Below are 13,540 nucleotides of genomic sequence, written 5' to 3' on the forward strand. Positions count from 1 at the left end.
TATCTAATTGTTGTTTTAATACGCACTTCCCTAATGACTAATGATGTTGAGTATCTTTTCATATATCTTTGCCATTCTTTAGTTAAGTGTCTGTTCAAGTCTTTTGCCCATTTTCTAATTGGAAATTTTCTTATTAAGTTTGAAGAGTATTTGTATATTCTTTATACAGATCCTTCATTGGATATGTGGTTTGCAGATATGTTCTCCCAGTTAGTGGCTTGAGTATTTATTCTCTTAACAGTGTCTTTGTAGATCAGAAGTTTTTAATTTTGATCAAGTCCAATTTACAGGCATACCTTGGAGATATAGTATGTTCAGTTCCAGACCACTGAAATAAAGTGAGTATCACAGTAAAGCGAGTTAACACGAAGTTTTTTGTTTCCCAGTGCATATGAAAAATATGTTTACACTATACTGAAGCTTATTAAGTGTGAAATAGCATTATATCTAAAAAAACAATGCACATACCTTAATTTAAAAATACTTAATTGGTGAAAAATTCTAACCAGCATCTAATGATACAGGCTTGCCAAACATTCAATTTGTAAAAAAAAAAAAAAAAAAAAATGCAGTATCTGCGAAGCACAATAAAGCAAAGCTCAGTAAAACGAGGTATGCCTATGTCAATGTTTTCTTTTATGGATCATGCTGTTGATACTGTCTCTAAAAACTCATTGCCAAACTCCAAGGTCACACATTTCCCCTATGTTTACTTCTAGACAGTTTTATAATTTTAAGTTAGGTATATGATATATTTTTCCACTTGGAGTTAATGTTTTGTATAAGGTAGTAGGATTATGTTGAGCTTCTTTTTTTTTTTTTATGCCTATGGACATCCAGTTATTCCAACACCATTTGAGAAAACTATTTTTTTTCTATTGAGTTTCTTTTGCACCTTTGTCAAAAAACAATTTGGCATATTTATGTGAAGGCTACTTTTTCTTAAAACACTGGTTAGAACTTCCAGTATGGTATTATATATCATAGCAGTGAAACATTGCTTTGTTCTGGATTTTAAAGGGAAAGAATTCATTCTCTCACCATTAACTATGCTGTTAGCTATAGGTTTTTCACAGATGTCCTTTATTAAGCTTAGGAAATTCTCTTCTGTTCCTAATTTGATGAAGATTTTTTTTTTATTGTTAATGGATGTTGAATTTTCTTGAATGCTTTTTTGTATCTTTTGAGATCTTTTTCTTTTTTTTCTGTTCAGGAAGCATTTTATTGTTGCTCCAAGTTTAAGAATTTTCACTGACAGAAAATCAACTTTTAGAAACTCTCCCACATTGCTCTGCTCAGCTTCTGAATCTTGGGATTTGCAGACATTCAACATATTTCTCTCCAGTATGGACAATCATTTCACCCATGATTGATGGATCAGTCTTAACTTCCAAGTTCAATACTTGGCCTTTACTTAGGAAGCTCTTCAGGACCGTTTTTTAATTCAGTAAGAGTGGCTTCATCTAAAGAAGTTGCAGTGGTAACTCTGCAAGGTGCTTCTCTATGGTGGACACTCATTGTAGAAAAGGCAGAAATAACTCCAGCGATATTGTTCAAGTGACCATTTTCAGCAAGCAAATTGAGCAGGTTGGACATGAGGGGAGAAAACCTCTCTTTTGTTGTCATGTCATTTAAGCTTTTCACTTTAATGGAACGCTTTGCATAGGGATTCATAATAGAAGCAGCCGTTTTGGGTTCCTTCAAGATTTGTACTATTCCTTTTCTACTTGCTTCAGTTTATCCTGTTTAAATGCAGTAGAATAAAGAGCATATCAGAAAACGCTTTTGCGTACCTCGTGCAGTCAGATCTCATGTTTTTCAAACTTTACTAATGAAAAACCCGAGAGGCAGATAAATTCGTTAGCTTTCCCGACATCACAACAGCAGGTGAGGGTGAGCCAAGGGCTCTCCCTCCTGTACCACAGCCTCCACGGTGCCCTGGGGTCCTTTGTACATCTCACAAGCGCCGTCACTGTGCTGACTGCCAGGGAGTGCAAGATGGTGAGAACAGTCGCTGCTCTTGGAGACACAAAGAGCAAGCTGGGAGGACAGATTTGTGGGCAAATAATTGTGGCAGTGTGATAAGTGTCTGCTGAAGTATGGACAAGGAGTCCGAAGGGGAGATTCCTTGACTCTGCCTGGAGGTATTGGGGGAGGCATCCAGCAGGACATGCCCTGTGAGCTGACCTTGGAAGGGTGGGGCTGGATCGTGACCAAAGCACAGCCGTGAGTGGATGTTAGGCTGGGGGAAAGTGATGAAGAGGGGCGTTGTCTCATTCCTCTCATGGTCTTCAGGAAGTATCTTGTCCCTGCCATGGTAGCATTTACTAATTGTTAAGCGAGGGGCTGCAGAGTTCTTGCCAACATTGATTTCCTCATTCTCCCCTGCTCCCTGCTTTTTAAATTGCAAAAGCACTATAGGCTAATGGTAAAAATCGCAAGCAATACAAAAAACAAAATAGCAGTTAAAAAAAAAAAAAAAGGGAAAGGTCTGTCTTATTCCTTCCTTAATCTCCTTACTTGAGACAGTCGCTATGAATATGTAGTTTGGTGGGTATTCTTCCAGTATTTTTCTATAGATATGCAGACATACAAACTATTTAGTTTGTTTTGCAGCAGTGAAGTTATATATATTGCTCTGCAGTTGCCTTTGTGGTAGTATGTGGGCAAATTGCCATTGTTTTTTTTAACAGCTGTAAGTTGTGTCCAGTGTTTTTGCAAGTACAAATACCTAACGTTGCAGTAAATATTCTCGTACATATAAAAAAAACCAAAAACATACCATATATCTGAACAGGTGGCCTCATCACAAGCTTGGCAAATGGCCTGACCACAGATGTGCTGAAGCATCACACCTGCAGGGAGAGCCCAGACACTGCTGGGGTGGCCATCTTCTTCTGGGTGGCTGTAGGTCAGAGGTCTTTCTTTTAAAATTTAGTTTGTTAATACAGTGAATTACAGTGATTGATTTTCAAATGTTGAACCATCCTTGAATTTCTGGGGTGAACTTCACTTGTGTGTTATGTATTATCCTTTCAATATATTGCTGTGTTCAATTAGCTACTATTTTGTTGAGGATTTTTGCATCTGTGTTCACGAGGAATATTGGGCTATAAGTGTTTCTTTCTTGTAATGTCATTGGTTTTAACATTAGGATAATTTGGCCTCATAGAATCAGTTGGGAAGTATTCAGTATTCTACTTTCTGACAAAGATTAGGTAGAATTAGTATTATTTCTTCTTTGAATGTTGTATTTTACAGTAAATTTTTCAGAATTTTTTCAGTAAAACCATCTGGGGCAGGAGTTTTCTTTTTTTTCAGGGCAGGGAGAAGGTTTTAACTTACAAATTCAATTTCTTTAATCAATATAGAAATATTTATGTTATCTATTTCTTAGGTGAGTTTTGGTATTTTGCACCTTTTAAGGGATTAGCATATTACATCTAAGTTTTGTGTAATTGTGCCAAATACATGGCCATATAATTTTTTATTATTATCCTAATGTCTGTGAGATAAGTAGTGATATCCCCTCTTTTATTCCTAATATTGGTAACTTGTGTCTTCTTCAGCCAGACTAGAGGTTGATCAATTTTATTGATGTTTTCAAAGAAGCAGATTTTGGCTTTATTGATTTTTTCCTGTTATTTTTCTGTTTAAATTTTATTTATCTCTGCTCTCATCTTTATTATGCCCTTCCTTCTTCTTGCTTTGGATTTGTTATTCTTGCTCTCTAATTTCTTTATTCAAGCATAGTTTACTGATCTCAGGTCTTCTTTTCTAATATGAATGTTTAATTCTATAAATTTCCCTCGAAGCACTGCTGTAGCTGCATCCCACAAATTTTGATACATTTTCATTTTCATTTAGTTTAAAATATTCTAAAATTTCCCTTGGGACTTCCTCTTTGACTCTTGGCTTACTTAGAAGTGTGTTGTTTAATTTCCAGATATTTCAGGATTTTTTTCAGATATCTTGTTTAATTCTGTTATGGTTTAAGACATACTATCTTTGTATGATTTCTATTTTATACTTGCTAAGGTTTGTCTTAGGGTTGAGTATGGTCTGTTTTGGGAATGTTCTGTTTGAACTTGGGAAGAATCTATATTCTGCTGTTGTTGGGTAGAGTGTTTTATAAATACCAGCTAAGTCGAGTTGACTTTTAGTGTTGTCCAGGTCATCTATATTTCTACTGATTTTCCTCCTACTTGTTCTATCAGTGACTAAGAGAGGCATCTTGATATCTCCAGCTATAATTGTGAACATGTCTATCTTTTCATTCCTATCTGTTTTTAGTTTTTACCTCACATATTTTAAAGTGTAGATGTATACACATATAGGATTATTATGTCATCCTGGATGACTGATCACTTTATGTCACATCACTGTTTGGTCTGATAATATAATATTCCTTGTTGTGTAGTTTATTTTTTATGAAGTTAATATATCTCCTCCAGCTTTCTTTTAGTGTTTTCATGATATGTATCCTTTCGTTTTAAACCTATCTGTATCTTTATATATAAAGTGAATTTATTGTGGTTAGTGTATGGTTAGGTTTTGTTTTTTTATCCAATCCAATATATATATATATATATATATATTTTTTACTGGTATGTTAGGCAATTCACATTTAAAATGATTATTAATGTGGTTGGATTAAAATCTTTAATCTTAAGGCTAGATGTTTTCTGTTCCATTATTTTTTGCTGACTTCTCTGGGTTTAATTGTACATTTTTTTATGATTCCATTTTATCTCCTCTGTTGACTTAATATTTAGATGTCATTTAAGAACGTTTTTAGTGGTTGCTCTGGAATTTACAGTAATATTTTAAAATAATCTGAGTCAACCTTCAAACAATATTATACCACTTAACATCTGTATATTAATCTTATAACAGTGTATTCCCAGTTATTGCCTTATATGCTGTAAACACAATATATTGTTACAGCTTTTTTGCTTTATATAGTTAATTATCTTTTACAGCAATTAAAAACAAAGACATTTTTGTTATCCTCATTTACTTTCAACACTCTACGTGTCTTCATATAGATCCAAGTCTCTGACTATATCATTTTCATTCAGAAGTGTTCCTGCCCCTTTTTCAGATGTAATATTGGGGCTAGTTCTCCCAGCGGTAGAACTTTTTTTCCTTTTTATTCTTCTCCAGCTTCAGTGGGTTTCCACCAGTTGCCTCAGGCAACAATTTTGTTGCCCTTCCCTCTGCAGATTAGACTTGTATTCCTTAGGAGATATAGAGGACATGGGTCTGGGCAGGGTTTCAGTGGTGGCTGTTCTTCCCAGTATCTAGCCAGTATCATGGGGGAAGCTTTTTCAGGATTCATCTTGATTTATCCTATGAGCATCTTGTGGGATTCCTGGAGAGAAAGCTTACAGGAAGGCACAACAGCCCCTAAGTCTGGCTCCCAGGGTCATCACAGTCTTATTCTAGCCTATACTTAGCCTATCTGATTAGTTAAAAATTACTGGCTGATTCTTCTTATTAGCTTGTATGGCATTTGTGAGCATTTGGCCCAAATAAGCAAATGCGCAGGTCCTGTTTGTGCTTATGCCTGTCTCTTCAGATTTTCTGTTAGTTGTTCACACTATGACCTCAGTTTTCTGATGGGTTCAAGAAAAATTGTTAATTTACAATGTGTCCAGCTTTTTTTTTCTAAGGGTAGCACAGTGCTTTTTTTCCAGTTCTCTACCTCTCCAAGGTGAAACCTCAAGTTCTCTGATTATGTATTTTTATTTTTTTATTTAATTATTTATAATTTATTTTTTTTTGCAGTACGCGGGCCTCTCACTGTTGTGGTCTCTCCCATTGCGGAGCACAGGCTCCGGACGCGCAGGCCCAGCGGCCATGGCTCAGCCGCCATGGCTCACGGGCCCAGCCGCTCCGCGGCATGTGGGATCTTCCCGGACTGGGGCACGAACCCGCGTCCCCTGCATAGGCAGGCGGACTCTCAACCACTGTGCCACCAGGGAAGCCCAGAAGGTATACATTTTGAAGGTGCTTGTTAGGTATAATAGTGAAAGGAGATAACTTTATCTTTCAACTCTCAGTTATTGAACCTATGTATTTTGTTTATGAGAGATACAGGATGAGATACTGACCACTAGTTTTTCTTTAAATTTTTTTTTTTAGTTCATTTAGGTTGTAATATTTTCACAGCACTTTTTAAAAAAATCATTTGTAATATTCTGTAGATCACATTTAAACATTGTTTTAAAGACATGAAATAATATAGTATTTTTTTAAAGTAAAACCACCATTATAAAGTAGAGGAACTTAAGAAGACAAAGATCAAATCTGCGTCATATACAGGATGGGGCAGTCTAATACACAGTACAGCATTAGTCCTTTCAAACAAGTTTGCTAAGAAACAGCTCCCATGTTTAGTGTTAAAAATAAAATAATCTTATTTAGAAACATCAAGATATCATTTGATTAATACAGCCCATTCTTCCCCCAATTTTATACTTTCTTGTCTTCATTTAGAAATTATAAATTCATGAGAAAAGAACAAATTTTGTTATGGTATAAAAATTTTAGTCGGGAACAACAAATTACAAATATTTAATTTTTTTTAACAAACAATACTGTTTTCCTTCCCAAAATGTAAACATCTAGTAAATAAAACATATGTAACATTCCAGGTATAGAAACACTAGTAATTCACTTAATGAAAGAGGTGTAGTTTGGTATATTTTGTGGTAAGGGTTTTTTATTTAGCTTTTTTTTTTTTTTACATCTTTATTAGAGTATAATTGCTTTACAATGGTGTGTTAGTTTCTGCTTTATAACAAAGTGAATCAGTTATACATATACGTATGTTCCCATACCTCCTCCCTCTTGCGTCTCCCTCCCACCCTCCCTATCCCACCCCTCTAGGTGGTCACAAAACACACAGCTGATCTCCCTGTGCTATGCAGCTGCTTCCCACTAGCTATCTATTTTACGTTTGGTAGTGTATATATGTCCATGCCACTCTCTCACTTTGTCACAGCTTACCCTTCCCCCACCCCATATCCTCAAGTCCATTCTCTAGTAGGTCTGTGTCTTTATTCCCATCTTACCCCTAGGTGCTTCATGACCTTTTTTTTCTTAGATTCCATATATATGTGTTAGCATACGGTATTTGACTTTCTCGTTCTGACTTACTTCACTCTGTATGACAGACTCTAGGTCCATCCACCTCACTACAAATAACTTAATTTCATTTCTTTTTATGGCTGAGTAATATTCCATTGTATATATGTGCCACATCTTCTTTATCCATTCATCCCATGATGGACACTTAGGTTGTTTCCATCTCCTGGATATTGTAAGTAGAGCTGCAATGAACATTTTGGTCCATGACTCTTTTTGAATTATGGTTGTCTCAGGGTATATGCCCAGTAGTGGGATTGTTGGGTCATATGGTAGTTCTATTTGTAGTTTTTTAAAGAACCTCCATACTGTTCTCCATCGTGGCTGAACCAATTCACATTCGCACCAGCAGTGCAAGAGTGTTCCCTTTTCTCCACACCCTCTCCAGCATTTATTGTTTCTAGATTTTTTGATGATGGCCATTCTGACTGGTGTGAGATGATATCTCATTGTAGTTTTGATTTGCATTTCTCTAATGATTAATGATGTTGAGCATTCTTTTCTGTGTTTGTTGGCAGTCTGTATATCTTCTTTAGAGAAATGTCTATTTAGGCCTTCTGCCCATTTTTGGATTGGGTTGTGTGTTTTTTTGTTATTGAGCTGCAAGAGCTGCTTGTAAATTTTGGAGATTAATCCTGTGTCAGTTGCTTCATTTGCAAATATTTTCTCCCATTCTGAGGGTTGTCTTTTCGTCTTGTTTATGCTTTCCTTTGCTGTGCAAAAGCTTTGAAGTTTCATTAGGTCCCATTTGTTAATTTTTGTTTTTCTTTCTGTTACTCTAGGAGGTGGGTCAAAAAGGATCTTGCTGTGATTTATGTCATAGAGTGTTCTGCCTATGTTTTCCTCTAAGAGTTTGATAGTTTCTGGCCTTACATTTAGGTCTTTAATCCATTTTGAGCTTATATTTGTGTATGGTGTTAGGGAGTGTTCTAATCTCATACTTTTACATGTACCTGTCCAGTTTTCCCAGCACCACTTATTGAAGAGGCTGTCCTTTCTCCATTGTACATTACTGCCTCCTTTATCAAAGATAAGGTGACCATATGTACGTGAGTTTATCTCTGGGCTTTCTGTCCTGTTCCATTGATCTATCTTTCTGTTTTTGTGCCAGTACCATACTGTCTTGATTACTGTAGCTTTGTAGTATACTCTGAAGTCAGGGAGCCTGATTCCTCCAGCTCCGTTTTTCGTTCTCAAGATTGCTTTGGCTATTCAGAGTCTTTTGTGTTTCCATGCAAATTGTGAAATTTTTTGTTCTAGTTCTGAGAAAAATGCCATTGGTAGTTTGATAGGGATTGCATTGAATCTGTAGATTGCTTTGGATAGTAGAGTCATTTTCACACTGTTGATTCTTCCAATCCAAGAACATGGTATATCTCTCCATCTATTTGTATCATCTTTCTTTCATCAGTGTCTTATAATTTTCTGCATACAGGTCTTTTGTCTCCTTAGGTAGGTTTATTCCTAGATATTTTATTCTTTTTGTTGCAATGGGAAATGGGAGTATTTTCTTGATTTCACTTTCAGATTTTTCATCATTAGTGTATAGGAATGCCAAATATTTCTGTGCATTAATTTTGTATCCTGCTACTTTACCAAATTCATTGATTAGGTCTAGTAGTTTTCTGGTAGCAACTTTAGGATTCTCTATGTATAGTATCATGTCATCTGCAAACAGTGACAGCTTTACTTCTTCTTTTCCGATTTGGATTCCTTTTATTTCCTTTTCTTCTCTGATTGCTGTGGCTAAAACTTCCAAAACTATGTTGAATAAGAGTGGTGAGAGTGGGCAACTTTGACTTGTTCCTGCTCTTAGTGGAAATGTTTTCAGTTTTTCACCATTGAGTACGATGTTGGCTGTGGGTTTGTCATATATGGCCTTTATTATGTTGAGGAAAGTTCCCTCTATGCCTACTTTCTGGAGGGTTTTTATCATAAATTGGTGTTGAATTTTGTCGAAAGCTTTCTCTGCATCTATTGAGATGACCATATGTTTTTCTTCTTCAATTTGTTAATATGGTGTATCACGTTGATTGATTTGCGTATATTGAAGAATCTTTGCATTCCTGGAATAAACCCCACTTGATCATGGTGTATGATCCTTTTAATGTGCTGCTGGATTCTGTTTGCTAGTATTTTGTTGAGGATTTTTTCATCTATGTTCATCAGTGATCTTGGCCTGTAGTTTTCTTCCTTTGTGACATCCTTGTCTGGTTTTGGTATTGGGGATGGTGGCCTCGTAGAATGAGTTTGGGAGTGTTCATCCCTCTGCTATATTTTGGAAGAGTTTGAGAAGTATAGGTGTTAGCTCTTCTCTAAATGTTTGATAGAATTCGCCTGTGAAGCCATCTGGTCCTGGGCTTTTGTTTGTTGGAAGATTTTTAATCACAGTTTCAATTTCAGTGCTTGTGATTGGTCTGTTCATATTTTCTATTTCTTCCTGATTCAGTCTTGGCAGGTTGTGCATTTCTAAGAATTTTTCCATTTCTTCCAGGTTATCTATTTTATTGGCATAGAGTTGCTTGTCGTAATCTCTCATGATCGTTTGTATTTCTGCAGTGTCAGTTACTTCTCCTTTTTCATTTCTAATTCTATTGATTTGAGTCTTCTCCCTTTTTTTATTGATGAGTCTGGCTAATAGTTTATCTATTTTGTTTATCTTCTCAAGGAAGCAGCTTTTAGTTTTATTGATCTTTGCTATTGTTTCCTTCATTTCTTTTTCATTTATTTCTGATCTGATTTTTATGATTTCTTTCCTTCTGCCTACTTTGAGGTTTTTTTGTTCTTCTTTCTCTAATTGCTTTAGGTGCAAGGTTAGGTTGTTTATTCGAGATGTTTCCTGTTTCTTAAGGTAGGACTGTATTGCTATAAACTTCCCTCTTAGAACTGCTTTTGCTGAATCCCATAGGTTTGGGGTCGTCGTGTCTCCATTGTTATTTGTTTCTAGGTATTTTTTGATTTCCTCTTTGATTTCTACAGTGATCACTTCGTTATTAAGTAGTGTATTGTTTAGCCTCCATGTGTTTGTATTTTTTACAGATCTTTTCCTGTAATTGATATCTAGTATCATAGCGTTGTGGTCAGAAAAGATACTTGATACAATTTCAATTTTCTTAAATTTACCAAGGCTTGATTTGTGACCCAAGATATGATCTATCCTGGAGAATGTTCCATGAGCACTTGAGAAAAATGTGTATTCTGTTGTTTTTGGATGGAATGTCCTATAAATATCAATTAAGTCCATCTTGTTTAATGTATCATTTAAAGCTTGTGTTTCCTTATTTATTTTCAGTTTGGATGATCTGTCCATTGGTGAAAGTGGGGTGTTAAAGTCCCCTACTTTGAATGTGTTCCTGTCGATTTCCCCTTTTATGGCTGTTAGTATTTGCCTTTTGTATTGAGGTGCTCCTATGTTGGGTGCATAAATATTTACAATTGTTATATCTTCTTGGATCAATCCCTTGATCATTATGTAGTGTCCTTCTTTGTCTCTTGTAATAGTCTTTGTTTTAAAGTCTATTTTGTGTGATATGAGAATTGCTACTCCAGCTTTCTTTTGGTTTCCATTTGCATGGAATACCTTTTTCCATCCCCTTACTTTCAGTCTGTATGTGTCTCTAGGTCTGAAGTGGGTCTCTTGTAGACAGCATATATATGGGTCTTTTTTTTTTGTATCCATTCAGGCAGTCTGTGTTTTTTGGTGGGAGCAGGTAATCCATTTACATTTAAGGTAATTATCAATATGTATGTTCCTATTCCCATTTTCTTAATTGTTTTGGGTTTGTTATTGTAGATCTTTTCCTTCTCTTGTGTTTCTTGCCTAGAGAAGTTCCTTTAGCATTTGTTGTAAAGCTGGTTTGGTGGTGTTGAACTCTCTCAGCTTTTGCTTGTCTGTAAAGGTTTTAATTTCTCCACCAAATCTGAATGAGATCCTTGCTGGGTAGAATAATAGTGGTTGTAGTTTTTTCTCCTTCATGACTTTAAATATGTCCTGCCAGTCCCTTTTGGCTTGCAGAGTTTCTGCTGAAAGATCAGCTATTAACCTTATGCGGATTCCCTTGTGTATTATTTGTTGTTTTTCCCTTGCTGCTTTTAATATGTGTTCTTTGTATTTAATTTTTGACAGTTTGATTAATATGTGTCTTGGCGTGTTTCTCCTTGGATTTATCCTGTATGGGACTCTCTGTGCGTCCTGGACTTGATTAACTATTTCCTTTCCCATATTAGGGAAATTTTCAACTATAATCTCTTCAAATATTTTCTCAGTCCCTTTCTTTTTCTCTTCTTCTTCTGGGACCCATATAACTCAAATGTTGGTGCGTTTAATGTTGTCCCAGAGGTCTCTGAGACCATCCTCAGTTCTTTTCATTCTTTTTTCTTTATTCTGCTCTGCAGTAGTTATTTCCAGTATTTTATCTTCCAGGTCACTTATCCGTTCTTCTGCCTCAGTTATTCTGCTATTGATCCCATTTAGAGTATTTTTAATTTCATTTATTGTGTTGTTCATCGTTGCTTGTTTCATCTTTATTTCTTCTAGGACCTTGTTAAATGTTTCTTGCATTTTCTCTATTTTATTTCCCAGATTTGGGATCATCTTTACTGTCATTATTATGAATTATTTTTCAAGTAGATTGCCTATTTTCTCTTCATTTGTTAGGTGTGGTGGGTTTTTATCTTGCTCCTTCATCTGCTGTGTGTTTTTCTGTCTTCTCATTTTGCTTATCTTACTGTGTTTGGGGTCTCCTTTTTGCAGGATGCAGGTTCGTAGTTCTGGTTGTTTTTGGTGTCTGTCCCCAGTGGCTAAGGTTGGTTCAGTGGGTTGTGTAGGCTTCCTGGTGGAGGGGACTAGTGCCTGTGTTCTGGTGGATGAGGCTGGATCTTGTATTTCTGGTGGGCAGGTCCAGGTCTGGTGGTATGTTTTGGGGTTTCTGTGGACTTATTATCCTTTTAGGCAGCCTCTCTGCTAATGGGTGGGGTTGTGTTCTTTTCTTCCTAGTTGTTTGGCATAGGGTGTCCAGCACTGTAGCTTGCTGGTCATTCAGTGAAGCTGGGTGCTGGTGTTGAGATGGAGATCTCTGGGAGATTTTCGCCGTTTGATATTATGTGGAGCTGGGAGGTCTCTTGTGGACCAGTGTCCTGAAGTTAGCTCTCCCACCTCAGAGGTACAGCACTGACTCCTGGCTGCAGCATCAAGAGCCTTTCATCCACACGGCTCTGAATAAAAGGGAGAAAAAGTAGAAAGGAAGAAAGAAAGAGAATAAAATGAAATAAAGTTATTGAAATAAAAAATAATTATTAAGAAAAAAAATTTTTTTAAGTAAGTAACAAAACAAAAAAACGGACGGTTAGAAACCTAGGAGAAATGGTGAAAGCAAAGCTATACAAAGTCTCACACAGAAGCATACACATTCACAAAAAGAGGAAAAGGGGAAAAAATAGTAAATCTTGCTCTCGAAGTCCACCTCCTCAATTTAGGATGATTCGTTGTCTATTCATGTATTCCACAGATGCAGGGTATATGAAGTTGATTGTGGAGCTTTAATCTGCTGCTTCTGAGGCTGCTGGGAGAGATTTCCCTTTCTCTTCTTTGTTCTCATAGCTCCAGGGGCTCAGCTTTCGATTTGGCCCCGCCTCTGCGTGTAGGTCGAGGGAGGGCGTCTGTTCTTCGCTCAGACAGGACGGGCTTAAAGGAGCCGCTGCTTCGGGGGCTCTGGCTCACTCAGGCCGGGTGAGGGAGGGGCACGGAGGCGGGGCGGGCCTGCGGCTCTAGAGGCCGGCGTGACGTTGCACCAGCCTGAGGCGCGCCGTGCGTTCTTCTGGGGAAGTTGTCCGTGGATCACGGGACCCTGGCAGTGGCGGGCTGCACAGGCTCCCTGGAAGGGGGTTGTGGATAGTGACCTGTGCTCGCACACAGGCTTCTTGGTGGCATCAGCAGCAGCCTTAGTGTCTCATGCCTGTCTCTGGGCGCGGCTTGCGCCCGTGTCTAGAGCTCCTTTAAGCAGTGCTCTTAATCCCCTCTCCTCACGCACCAGGAAACAGAAGAAAAAGTCGCTTGCCTCTTTGGCAGGTCTAGACTTTTCCCCGGACTCCCTCCGGGCCAGCCGTGGTGCACTAACCCCTTGCAGGCTGTGTTCGTGCAGCCAACCCCAGTCCTCTCCCTGGGATCCGACCGAAGCCCGAGCCTCAGCTCCCAGCCCCTGCCCGCCTCGGCGGGTGAGCAGACAAGCCTCTTGGGATGGTTAGTGCGGGTCGGCACCAATCTTCTGTACGGGAATCTCCCCGTCTTGCCCTCTGCAACCCTGGCTATGCTCTCTTCCGCGGCACCGAAGCTCCCCCCTCCGCCACCCGCAGTCTCCGCCCGCGAAGGGGCTTCCTAGTGTGTGGAAAC

General features: G+C 37.8%; 1 pseudogene; it reads right to left on the reverse strand.

Moving 5' to 3' along the window:
* Positions 1-1,269: 1,269 nt before the first annotated feature.
* Positions 1,270-2,891, reverse strand: LOC101323209 (ATP synthase peripheral stalk subunit OSCP, mitochondrial-like; annotated as a pseudogene).
* Between the last annotated feature and the right edge of the window lie 10,649 nt (positions 2,892-13,540).

Source organism: Tursiops truncatus, chromosome 5 (genome assembly GCF_011762595.2).
Source record: "Tursiops truncatus isolate mTurTru1 chromosome 5, mTurTru1.mat.Y, whole genome shotgun sequence".
Lineage (NCBI taxonomy): Eukaryota > Metazoa > Chordata > Mammalia > Artiodactyla > Delphinidae > Tursiops > Tursiops truncatus.